Source organism: Neoarius graeffei, chromosome 28 (assembly GCF_027579695.1).
Source record: "Neoarius graeffei isolate fNeoGra1 chromosome 28, fNeoGra1.pri, whole genome shotgun sequence".
Classification (NCBI taxonomy): Eukaryota; Metazoa; Chordata; class Actinopteri; order Siluriformes; family Ariidae; genus Neoarius; species Neoarius graeffei.
The window spans coordinates 34328573-34342114 of NC_083596.1; positions in this window are offsets into that span (position 1 = coordinate 34328573).

The window sequence follows — 13542 nt, forward strand, 5'->3', positions numbered from 1 at the left end:
AACATATGTTGCTCTAGAATCTGGATATACCTTTCAGCATTGATGGTGTCTTTCCAGATGTGTAAGCTGCCCATGCCACACGCATTAATGCAACCCCATACCATCAGAGTTGCAGGCTTCTGAACTGAGCGCTAATAACAACTTGGGTCGTCCTTCTCCTCTTTAGTCCGAATAACATGGCATCCCTGGTTTCCATAAAGAACTTCAAATTTTGATTTGTCTGACCACAGAACAGTTTTCCACTTTGCCACAGTCCATTTTAAATGAGCCTTGGCCCAGAGAAGACGTCTGCGCTTCTGGATCATGTTTAGATACGGCTTCTTCTTTGAACTATAAAGTTTTAGCTGGCAACAGCGGATGGCACAGTGAATTGTGTTCACAGATAATGTTCTCTGGAAATATTCCTGAGCCCATTTTGTGATTTCCAGTCCAGAAGCATGCCTGTATGTGATGCAGTGCCGTCTAAGGGCCCGAAGATCACGGGCACCCAGTATGGTTTTCCGGCCTTGAGCCTTACGCACAGAGATTCTTCCAGATTCTCTGAATCTTTTGATGATATTATGCACTGTAGATGATGATATGTTCAAACTCTTTGCAATTTTACACTGCCGAACTCCTTTCTGATATTGCTCCACTATTTGTCGGCACAGAATTAGGGGGATTGGTGATCCTTTTCCCATCTTTACTTCTGAGAGCCGCTGCCACTCCAGGATGCTCTTTTTATACCCAGTCATGTTAATGACCTATTGCCAATTGACCTAATGAGTTGCAATTTGGTCCTCCAGCTGTTCCTTTTTTGTACCTTTAACTTTTCCAGCCTCTTATTGCCCCTGTCCCAACTTTTTTGAGATGTGTTGCTGTCATGAAATTTCAAATGAGCCAATATTCAGCATGAAATTTCAAAATGTCTCACTTTCGACATTTGATATGTTGTCTATGTTCTATTGTGAATACAATATCAGTTTTTGAGATTTGTAAATTATTGCATTCTGTTTTTATTTACAATTTGTACTTTGTCCCAACTTTTTTGGAATTGGGGTTGTAAGCGCACTCTAAGAAGGTTTTTAAAATACATGGGGCTGTACAGAAGGAAGAATGAGTTTGACCCACTGGAGGTAGCATTATTTCTCATCGATCAGCTGGAGGGGCATGGAGCAAACACACAACGTATATACGACATAGTGGTTAGGTAGTGGTTTGGTAATGTCAGGGAAATACATGGTCGTTACGTAATAGGCACGTCCTAATACAGTTGTGCCAATACATAATGACAACGTAGTGGTAATATATGTAACGGACATGTTATCTGGCGACCATCCATTGACGTATGTCCTACTCTATCTCGGATTACGGACCGGGCCAGTGGGGCCGGTGCCCAGGGGCCCAAGGGGTCCAGGGGCCCAAGGGGTCCAGGGGCCCGGGGGGCCCATAGCGATGCCGATGCCAATTGTGACATCAGAGGGCCTCTATTCTCTGGGATCTTATGACTACTTACACTGTTATAGGGCATATCTGAAGAAAACAGAGGGAAGGGGTGGGTGGGTTGGTGGGCGGCGGGGGACGGCAATCAGAGGGCCCCTGGCCCTGCTGTAGTGCCTCTCGTGAAAACTCCTGAGGCCGTAACATCTGCCAACTAGGGGTTCAAGGAAGTAGGGGGAATGCTTTCAGAGGAGCCTATGATTATGAAAGCCCCTGCTAAGGGTCATGACTTCTGGCTATCTGGGGGCCCTAGAGAGAGCCCTAATGGGAAAGCATACTGTTAAGAGTAGCACCAAATTCTGGGCCCTATGGACCTAGCTCAAATGGACCCCCCCCTACAAAAAAAAACTGACTCCCTATGGGGCCCCCCAATACGTAGGGCCCTGGTGACTGAGTCCCACTTTCCCCCCTACTTCGACGGCCCTGAAGAGAGCCCTCTGATTACAAATGTCTTTACAAAGGGCCTCTGATTTATCAAGGGTTTTGGTGTTGGGGTTCGTTTTTGCTCCTTACTTCATGTCATGTCATAGGCAGATAACAACATGCCTTGTGTGCCTCACGCCGGGGACAGATACACGCAAATTTGGCAAAGCAAAGCGAAATTCACCATTCATTCCTATGAGGGAAGCGAAGTGGGGCGAAGGCAAGCGAACAGGGTGAAGCGAAGTGAAAATATTTGGTCAAGTTTAATATTATGCAAATGAGGAGCGAATTTCGCCTGCGGCGGCCAATCAAATCAACAACATAAATGTTTTAATCGATTTGATTCGCCGCTACAACCTCAAAACTGTTGTAAGGACTAGTGTATTTTCAGTGAGAAATTTTGGAAGTCTCAGTGAAAATCTAATATCGATTTTCCAATGGACTGACCAGAAGGGGCGGAGACTTAGGCTCTCTCTCTATATAGGCTCCCTGCTTCAGTACTCCTCACAACATTCTGACCGTTCAACTTGACAATTTGCTCTGTGTTCAGCCTGTTCAACCAGACTTGTTCAGCAGTTTAGCATCCAACAGCCTTTTTAAAGGCTTATATCCATTTATATATTATATTATATTATATTATATTATATTATATTATATTATATTATATTATATTATATTATATTATATTATCATCTCTAGCCGCTTTATCCTTCTACAGGGTTGCAGGCAAGCTGGAGCCTATCCCAGCTGACTACGGGCGAAAGGCGGGGTACACCCTGGACAAGTCGCCAGGTCATCACAGGGCATATTATATTATATTATATTATATTATATTATATTATATTATATTATATTATATTATATTATCTCATCTCATCTCATTATCTCTAGCCGCTTTATCCTTCTACAGGGTCGCAGGCAAGCTGGAGCCTATCCCAGCTGACTACGGGCGAAAGGCGGGGTACACCCTGGACAAGTCGCCAGGTCATCACAGGGCATATTATATTATATTATATTATATTATATTATATTATATTATATTATATTATATTATATTATATTATATTATATTATATTATATTATATTATATTATATTATATAACACATCACTGCACATTCAAAGGTTCAAAGCCTAAAAGGCTAGTGCATTTCCAACAGCCTTTGTGAAGGCTCATTGTCTTTAATTATTATATTATATTATATTATATTATATTATATTATATTATATTATATTATATTATATTATATTATATTATATTATATTACTAGAAACAACACTGCACCTTCAAAGGTTCAAAGCCTTTTTAAAGGCTCATTGCCTTTAATTATTGTATTGCGTGTGCGTGTGTGTGTGTATATATATTATTATTATAATCAGTTGTGAGAAATTTAGGAAGTCCCAGTGAAAATCCAATAGATATAACACTCCCACATTACACTTGGCATCAGTAATATGGATTGCAAACAAAAAAGTGGGGCTTCAAAACGAAAAGCCAAAAAAATTAGGGAGGCAAAGCAGGCCGATTTTTTTTTAAATGTGCCTCTGATTTCTAACTTTTTCAACAAGCCTCAAGATTCAAGTATTGATAATGTCATCAGTGGCCCGAGTTGTAGCAATGAAGAGATCACTACTGGCTTGATCATACAGAAGCCCTCACAGACCCAATCAAGCGTAGACCCGACCTGTCAGGCTCAGGCCTCAGGCCCACAATCAGACCAGACATCGCCTGAGAAAGTGTTTCCAAGTGAGGAGGAGTGCACGGAGCCCAGTTTCACACCAGAAGCTTAGGACTCCAACTCCAGTTGTGAAACACTTAATGACCCTGCTTTACGGCCAAATACTACAACCAACCAAGACTACACTCTTGTTAGTACAGGAGACTCACTGTCAGACCAGGCATCGCCTGAGAAAGTCTTGTCAAGTCAGAAGAGGTACACTGAGACCAGTATCACACCAGAAGCTGGGGGCTCAAACTCCTGGTGTGAAACAGATAATGATCCTGCTTTATGGCCAAGTTCCATTACTGAACAAGCCAAGTCGATTCTGGTTAGTAGAGGAGCAGCTGCTTTTCAAAATCGAAGTGAAAAGTACCCTGCCTCAAGTAGGGATAGGACAATGGGGGGCATGACTAGGAGTTTCACAAATTCCTTACTCAAATGTTCTCTACCTAATGGCCAATCTGTGACTAGGCAGTGGCTACTTTACTCCCCTTCAACTGGTTGCATCTTTTGTTTTGCTTGCAAGCTATTTTCAAGTAAGCATAATGCGTTTGTCCACAGGTTTTCTGATTGGAAACATTCTGAGCATATCGGTGAGCATGAGAGGAGTGAGGAGCATAGGGCTTGCATGCTAGCATTACACAATTGCTCCAAAAACACAGGAAGAGTTGATTCTGATCTTGTCAAACAAATGGATGCAGAGAGGCAATACTGGCGGGAAGTTTTGAAAAGAGTTGTTGCTGTAATCCAGTTTTTGGGGGAGAGGGGCCTTGCTTTCAGGGGAGACGATGAGCAGCTGGGATCACCTCACAATGGTAGTTTCTTGGGCATTGTCGAACTGTTGGCCAAATTTGACCCTTTTCTAGCCGACCATCTCCAAAGGTTTGGAGGCAAGGGCAAAGGCTCCGTGTCCTACCTCTCATCAACAATCTGTGAGGAATTTATCCACTTAATGGGAGAAAGAACAAAGGAAGCAATTATCAGCGAGATTAAAGAGTCCAAATACTTTTCTGTTATAGTTGACTCCACTCCAGACCTTGCTCATGTGGACCAACTCACTTTTATTTTCAGGTTTGTAAATAATGGTGGAGAAGTAGTTGAGCGTTTTCTGGCTTTTGAGCCTATTGGAAATCATAGTGGGAGCAGTTTGGCTGAGTGTGTTGTTGCTATGGTGGAGAACCTGGGCCTAGACTTAACTAACTGTAGAGGCCAGTCTTATGACAATGCAAGTAATATGTCAGGAAAGTACAATGGAGTCCAAGCTCATCTGAAACGAATAAACCCATTAATTTGTTATGTCCCCTGTGCAGCACATTTGTTGAATTTAGTTGGTGTCAATGCTGTTGACAGTTGCCCAGAAGCTGGCCGTTTCTTTGTCTCGTCTCGTCTCGTCTTCTTCCGCTTATCCGGGACCGGGTCGCGGAGGCAGCAGTCTAAGCATGGAAGCCCAAACTTCCCTTTCCCCAGACACCTCGGCCAGCTCCTCGGGAAGAACACCGAGGCGTTCCCAGGCCAGCCGAGAGACATAGTCCCTCCAGCATGTCCTGGGTCTTCCCCGGGGCCTCCTCCCAGGGGGACATGCCTGGAACACCTCCCCAGGGAGGCGTCCAGAAGGCATCCGAAAAAGATGCCCGAGCCACCTCAGCTGGTTCCTCTCGATGTGGAGGAGCAGCGGCTCTTCTCCGAGCTCCTCCCGAGTGACTGTGCTTCTCACCCTATCTCTAAGGGAGTGCCCAGCCACCCTGCGAAGGAAACTCATTTCAGCCGCTTGTATCCGCGATCTTGTTCTTTCTGTCATTACCCAAAGCTCATGACCATAGGTGAGAGTCGGAACGTAGATCGACCGGTAAATTGAGAGCTTCGCCTTTTGGCTCAGCTCCTTCTTCACCACGACGGACTGGTAAAGCGACCGCATCACTGCGGAGGCTGCACCGATCCGCCTGTCGATCTCACGCTCCATCCTTCCCTCACTCGTGAACAAGATCCCGAGATACTTAAACTCCTTCACTTGAGGCAGGACTTCTCCACCAACCTGGAGAGGGCAAGCCACCCTTTTCTGGTCGAGAACCATGGCCTCGGACTTGGAGGTGCTGATTCTCATCCCAGCCGCTTCACACTCGACTGCAAACCGCCCCAGTGCATGCTGAAGGTCCTGGTTTGAATAAGCCAACAGGACAACATCATCCCCAAAAAGCAGAGATGAAATCCTGTGGTTCCCAAACAGGATTCCTTCCGGCCCCTGGCTGCGCCTAGAAATTCTGTCCATAAAAATTATGAACAGAACCGGTGACAAAGGGCAGCCCTGCCGGAGTCCAACATGCACTGGGAACAGGTCTGACTTACTGCCGGCAATGCGAACCAGACTCCTGCTCCGTTCGTACAGGGACCGGACAGCCCTTAGCAAAGAGCCCCGAACCCCATACTCCCGAAGCACCCCCCACAGAATACCACGGGGGACACGGTCGAATGCCTTCTCCAGATCCACAAAGCACATGTGGACTGGTTGGGCAAACTCCCATGAACCCTCGAGCACCCTATGAAGGGTATAGAGCTGGTCCAGTGTTCCGCGACCAGGACGAAAACCGCATTGTTCCTCCTGGATCCGAGGTTCGACTATTGGTCGAATTCTCCTCTCCAGTACCCTGGAGTAAACTTTCCCTGGGAGGCTGAGAAGTGTGATTCCCCTATAATTGGAGCACACTCTCCGGTCCCCTTTCTTAAAAAGAGGGACCACCACCCCAGTCTGCCACTCCAGAGGCACTGTCCCCGACCGCCACGCGATGTTGCAGAGGCATGTCAACCAAGACAGCCCCACAACATCCAGAGACTTGAGATACTCAGGGCGGATCTCATCCACCCCCGGTGCCTTGCCACCGAGGAGCTTGCAAACCACCTCAGTGACTTCGGCTTGGGTAATGGACGAGTCCACCTCTGAGTCATCAGCCTCAGTCTCCTCAGTGGAAGACATGACGGTGGGATTGAGGAGATCCTCAAAGTATTCCTTCCACCGCCCGACAATGTCCCCAGTCGAGGTCAACAGCTCCCCACCCGCACTGTAAACAGTGTTGGCAGAGTACTGCTTCCCCCTCCTGAGGCGCCGGACGGTTTGCCAGAATTTCTTCGAGGCCGACCGATAGTCCTTCTCCATGGCCTCCCCGAACTCCTCCCAGTTCCGAGTTTTTGCCTCCGCAACTGCCCGAGCTGCAGCACGCCTGGCCTGCCGATACCCGTCGGCTGCCTCAGGAGTCCCGGAGGTCAACATGGCCCGATAGGATTCCTTCTTCAGCTTGACGGCATCCCTTACTTCCGGTGTCCACCACCGGGTTCGGGGATTGCCGCCACGACAGGCACCGGAGACCTTGCGGCCACAGCTCCGAACAGCTGCGTCCACAATGGAGGTAGAGAACATGGTCCACTCAGACTCAATGTCCCCCACCTCCCTCGGAAGCTGGGAAAAGCTCTCCCGGAGGTGGGAGTTAAAGACCTCCCCAACAGAGTGCTCGGCCAGATGTTCCCAGCAGACCCTCACCATACGTTTAGGCCTGCCAGGTCTGTCCAACTTCCTCCTCCGCCAGCGGATCCAACTCACCACCAGGTGGTGATCAGTTGACAGCTCAGCCCCTCTCTTCACCCGAGTGTCCAAGACATAGGGCCGGAGATCAGATGAAACGACTACAAAGTCGATCATCGACCTCCGACCTAAGGTGTCCTGGTGCCACGTGCACTTATGGACACCCCTATGCTCGAACATGGTGTTCGTTATGGACAAACCGTGACTAGCACAGAAGTCCAATAACAAAACACCACTCGGGTTCAGATCGGGGAGGCCGTTCCTCCCAACCACGCCCCTCCAGGTGACACTGTCATCGCCCACGTGAGCATTGAAGTCCCCCAGTAGCACAATGGAGTCCCCAGTCTGAGCACCCCTCAGTACCTCTCCCAGGGACTCCAAGAAGGCCGGATACTCTATACTGCTATTTGGCCCGTAGGCACAAACAACAGCAAGAGCCCTCTCCCCAATCCGAAGGCGCAGAGAGGCGACCCTCTCGTTCACTGGGGTAAACTCCAACACATGGCGGCTGAGCTGGGGAGCTATAAGCAAGCCCACACCAGCCCGCCGCCGCTCACCACGGGCGACTCCAGAGAAGTGGAAAGTCCAGCCCCTCTCGAGGAGCTGGGTTCCAGAGCCCAAGCTATGCGTGGAGGTGAGCCCGACTATCTCTAGCCGGTACCTCTCAACCTCCCGCACAAGCTCAGGCTCCTTCCCCCCCAGCGAAGTGACATTCCATGTCCCAACAGCCAGCCGCTGTGACCGGGGATCAGGTCATCGAGGCCCCTGCCTTCGACTGCCACCCAATCCACATTGCACCAAACCCCTACTGCTACCTCTGTGGGTGGTGAACCCACAGGAGGTCGGGCCCACGTCACCTCTTCGGGCTGAGCCCGGCCGGGCCCCATGGGCAAAGGCCCGGCCACCAAGCGCTCGCATACGAGCCCCAACCCCGGGCCTGGCTCCAGGGTGGGGCCCCGGCTGCGTCCTACCGGACGACGTCACGGTCCTGGATTTTTTCTCCATAGGGGGTTTTTGGTGAACTGCTCTTGGTCTGGCCTGTCACCTAGGACCTGTCTGCCTTGGGAAACCCTACCAGGGGCATAATGCCCCCGACAACATAGCTCCTAGGATCATTCAAGCACACAAACCCCTCCACCACAATAAGGTGGCAGTTCTAGGAGGGGGCCGTTTCTTTGACTTTGTGCAATCACTATACACATTTTGTACCTCGTCAACACAGGTGGGGAAAGGTGTTTCGTGATACAGATGTGAAACTCACATTGAAATCGTTGTCAGGTACTCGCTGGAGTTCAAGAGCTGAATCCACAAAGGCTCTTTGGAAATATTATCCACAATTGAGAGAGGCACTGAACAATATTTCCAAAGATTCACAGGAGAAACGTGAAACTAGAAGCGAGGCCTCTGCACTCTGTGGCAAGCTGGACACCCTACAGATAGTCTTCATGGCACACTTTTGGGTTACAATACTGCAGCGGTTCCAAGCCACAAGTCTGCAGTTGCAGAAACATAACATTGACATACACACAGCTACATGGCTTCTCCTTTCACTTCGTGACTTTGTGGCAGAACAGAGAGACAATTTCACCTTTTTTGAATGTTACCCATTCAGTCTCCCAAGACTACAGGCATGACCTCCAGTGCACAAAGAAGCGCAAACATATGGCTGATGAAAGTGAAGAGCCAGGTGTTGAATTTAGTGGAAAAGAAAAGTTTCGGATTGAAACATTCAGTGTTCTAATTGACAAACTTGTGTCCTGTCTTAATCATCGGTTAACTGCATACATACACTTGACCAATCTTTTTCATGTTCTTTTCATGCCTTACAATATGTCCAACAGTGAGCTCACTTCAAGGGCCAAATCACTTGCTGCAGCATATCCCACAGATTTGGACATAAGCCTGGCAGATGAACTTGTACAATACAAATCATTCATGTCAGAAAATCAAAAATGCCCAAGTACAATGCTGAAGACCATGGTGGATTTGGATCTACAGTCCACTTTTCCAAATATCTACATAGCACTCAGACTTTTTTTTGACCCTGCCTATTACAAATTGTGAAGGGGAACGTTCATTCTCCAGACTGGCTCGTATTAAGAATGAACTCAGGATGACAATGTGCCAAAACTGCTTGAATTCACTTTCTCTTCTGGCAATTGAATCAGAGTTGGTCCGACAGCTTAACTTTGATGAATTAGTGGATGACTTTGCAAGAAGGAAGAGTAGGAAAAAACTTATATAGCCTAGAATGAATTATTCCTTAGGTACGGCTTAATTATTGACATATCCTAATCAGTTTCCTTGTTAACTTCTTGACACAATACATATATCTTTAATCACTAACATTGTATGCCTTAATGTTCTAAACATACAGTATGTTCACGCGACCTCAGTAGCCTTTGTGTGTGTGTGTGTGTGTGGGGCCTTTGCGAACTCCTGGCCCCGGGGCCCAGACCCCCCCATAATCTGGCCCTGGTCCTACTACGTAGTCTACATGTTGTGTGTATTTTCTATTTGATGATCGATGTATTAATATTTTGCTTTCATACATTTTGTTGTAAGTCTCTATGAATAACATTAACAATGTGATCTTGGTCTATTGATGAATTGATCGTATTTTAACTTTAAAATAGCGCTGAATGAGGCCATTTCAATGAAATAAAAGTTCGTAGATTCATGATTTTGCAGTTAGGCATGTCTTATCAGTTTATCTGCATTGTAACCCTCTAATATAACTATTAGTGGTATTTTTTTTTAATCCAAAATCATGTTTGGTCCACGCAAAACTTTGACTGAAGGGGAGGACTTTCACATGATCCGTGCTTGCCAACAAATTATTTCCGTGACTGGTGATTTGAACCTGTTTCTCTTCCTGTGATGTATGATTGAGAATGTTTGTTTGTGACCCCCAGGGGCGGATCCGGGGGAGGGGTTTAACCCCCTTTCAGCGACGGGGGGTGCGGGGGTATAAAAGAGTAAACACAACAGAAAGCTTGAAGCAAGGAAAAATATTCAAAATATGCTCAAATTCACTGAATGAACATGTACAGTTTTATTTCCCAGCGTGCCTTCAGGCCGCTCGCTGACGCTTTTCGTAGAAATTATCAATCCAATCCAATCCCCGCCCCTCTCCCTGACCCCCTCCACCCTGTTAACTTGGCGGGAAAAGGGCATATGCTGGCTGACTGCTATCCCATCATGTTTTGCGGCTCTGGATCGTGTCGGTCTTTCAAAACCTGTTGGAGCGACTGCCTGTGTCCCAGTTGTTTTTATTGGTGCGAAGGGAAGGTGTTTGGTTATAATTGGAGAGCTTTGATCGACAGAATCTTTCAAGGTAAGAATGTTACCCTTGCTATTGTTGTCACTGTGTGAATGTAAAGTGATTGTCTGATGATATTATATGCAAATGTTATCGTTAAATGTTTATTTTAATGAATGTTAGTGTGTGAGTCTCCACCGCAGGAAAGCCCGCGCGGCGCCATGTTATTTGTGGGGGATGATGCGCGTGTGGTGGAGATCATTTTATGAAAGATAGAAACACTACTTGAATAAATGACTTACATTTGTGATCTGTCAGTCTGAATATCTGTGTAGTGACATCCAGTACTAATAATATTACTTATGTGTGGTATTTTATCATAAAATCCAACCATTTTTTAAATGTATGTCTTTAATTCATAAATGCATAATGCTCACTCGTTTTTATGTGGCTCATGACACTCACCATTTCCTTTTTATGTGCTTTTATAGATTATCAGAGAAAGGTTCTGATGCGCGTAGATGAAATTGTGCAGAATTATCTGTAGGTACTTACCTCTTGCAAATGTTTCATGTGTATATACATCACTTAATCTGACCATATAATGGTAAACAAGGATTTCCCAATTTATCATTGATTATATTTGCAGGCTCGCGCTGCTGTGGCTGCAACAACTAAGGAGACAACTACTGTACCAACCTAGTCTGGTTAACACCAGACCATATCACAAGTGAAATATGGTCTGGAATCCGCCTATTGAATTTCTCATAGGGAAGGTGTGGTTTACGATTGTCAACGGCTGTTTATTGGACGTTGCGAATGTCTATCATTTGGCGTATACGTAGCCCATGGCCAATCATGGCAGTTGTACCCGGTGACGTAGTTAGAGCGATGAAGAAGACAAAGAGGCGAAGAAAGACTGAAACGCCAAACACTGTTCTTTTTTTAAAACAAACTTTCGCTCTAAACTATTCAGAACAGTGTCTAAAGCTTGATCGAAAGTTTGGTTCGTATCGCTTGCTGCCATGTTAAATGTGATCCGTAAACAGTCCCAAATAAACTACAAGCTTCCGTTTGTCGAGTAGTACGCGTCACCGTCTTTCCACCCCTCCCCACTCTCTGATTGGCTCCCTAACTCAGGCGAGCCTTTAGACCATAGTTTCCATGCTGTCTTTTCAGATCGGAACGATTGTGCAAAGCAGCATGGGATTTCCCAGGCTAGTACCAACCCACCATTCATCTGATTCAGAAACCAGAGACAGCTGTTAGCTCTTTCACTGCTAGAATTTCTATTATTGAATAGTGGTTCACCATTAAATATTTTCTAGAGCCAGAACAAAAATAATGGTTGGCATGTGTGCAAATATTGCAGTCAGTCTCTGTAGGTTTTTATGCCATTTTAGTGTAATGTAATATCTGACCAGTGGCCATCATAAAAGTGCAGAATAATACCTTTAAGTTCCTTTGCCGGGCGGCACAGTGGTGTAGTGGTTAGCACTGTCGCCTCACAGCTAGAAGGTCCAGGTTCGAGCCCCGTGGCTGGCGAGGGCCTTTCTGTGCGGAGTTTGCATGTTCTCCCCGTGTCCGCATGGGTTTCCTCCGGGTGCTCCAGTTTCCCCCACAGTCCAAAGACATGCAGGTTAGGTTAACTGGTGACTCTAAATTGACCGTAGGTGTGAGTGTGAATGGTTGTCTGTGTCTATGTGTCAGCCCTGTGATGACCTGGCGACTTGTCCAGGGTGTACCCTGCCTTTCACCCATAGTCAGCTGGGATGGACTCCAGCTTGCCTGCGACCCTGTAGAACAGGATAAAGCGGCTAGAGATAATGAAATGAAATGAGTTCCTTTGCATATTCATGATTACATTTGATTCAGGTAATGCATGTATTAATCTTCTATTTCATCCTGTGAAACTACAACATATGACCTGTTATGTTTGTCAATTGTACTAGTACACGCGGCTTTATATATATTGTTCACATTTCTAACCTAACCTGGCTGATGCAGCTATTTTTTTGTTGAAATAAATGCACCGACTATGCAAAATATTGTTGCTTCTTCCATGTTTTCTGCATAATATTACTCAGGTTTTGTAAGGTAGTAGAAAGGATGTGAAAATGCAAGGTGGTGAGAACGTGCCCATATGAGTGTGAAAGTATCCATAGTATAGTGGGAAGGTGGTAGGTATGTAATTTCTCTACGTAACTTTACGATGTAGTAAAAACGTTGCTGGTAGTCCAGAATTTTACATAGTAACTACGTAAAAACACTACATAACATCTACCAAACCACTACGTTGTAAGTACGTAGTTACTATGTAAAATTGTTAGCTGGCCTCCAACGGGTCGGACTCATTCTTCCTTCTGTACAGCTCCATGTCTTTTAAAATCCTTCTCAGAATGCCATTCACCTTGTTCACAGCAGAATCTCACCATGTCTTAACCAAAGTATGAAATAGGACTTGATTAAATCATGTAAATGAGCCATATTACCCAGTTTATTCTCTGCATACCTCAATCAAACCACAGTGTAAAAAAATATGTTTTGAATTACAAAAGTGAGTAACCTGGTTGCCTTAAAATTTAGAGTTCGTTAAAACTCATATCGTAAGTTAGCATAATGAGGCAATCAAGTTGCATTGTGCTAACTTACTATGAGTTTCAACAAACTTGAAATTTTAAGGCAACCAGGTTAATCACTTTTTTTCAGTTAACACAACAAATTGTTTTACAGTGCATAGATGCGGGCATGAGATTAAAGTTATCACGTTACAACGTGAAAAGTTTCACGTTTTAACAATATAAATTATGTTACAACGTGGAAACCAAATTATCACGTTATAACATGAAAATATATTGTTATAACATGATACTGATTTTTCTTTATTTCTGGTGCAGCAATACGCTTCCGTAAAAAAAAAAAAAAAAAAAGATATTAAACTCACCAAGTTTTCTAAATGTATGACAGCATACAAACAGTTTTATTAACAAAACTGAAATCTTTGCCCATAACATTGCCAATTGAGCTTCGGCAAATATCTATGGCCCCATAGCTTTTGTAAAAAAAAAATCCTATCATTTGTGATCA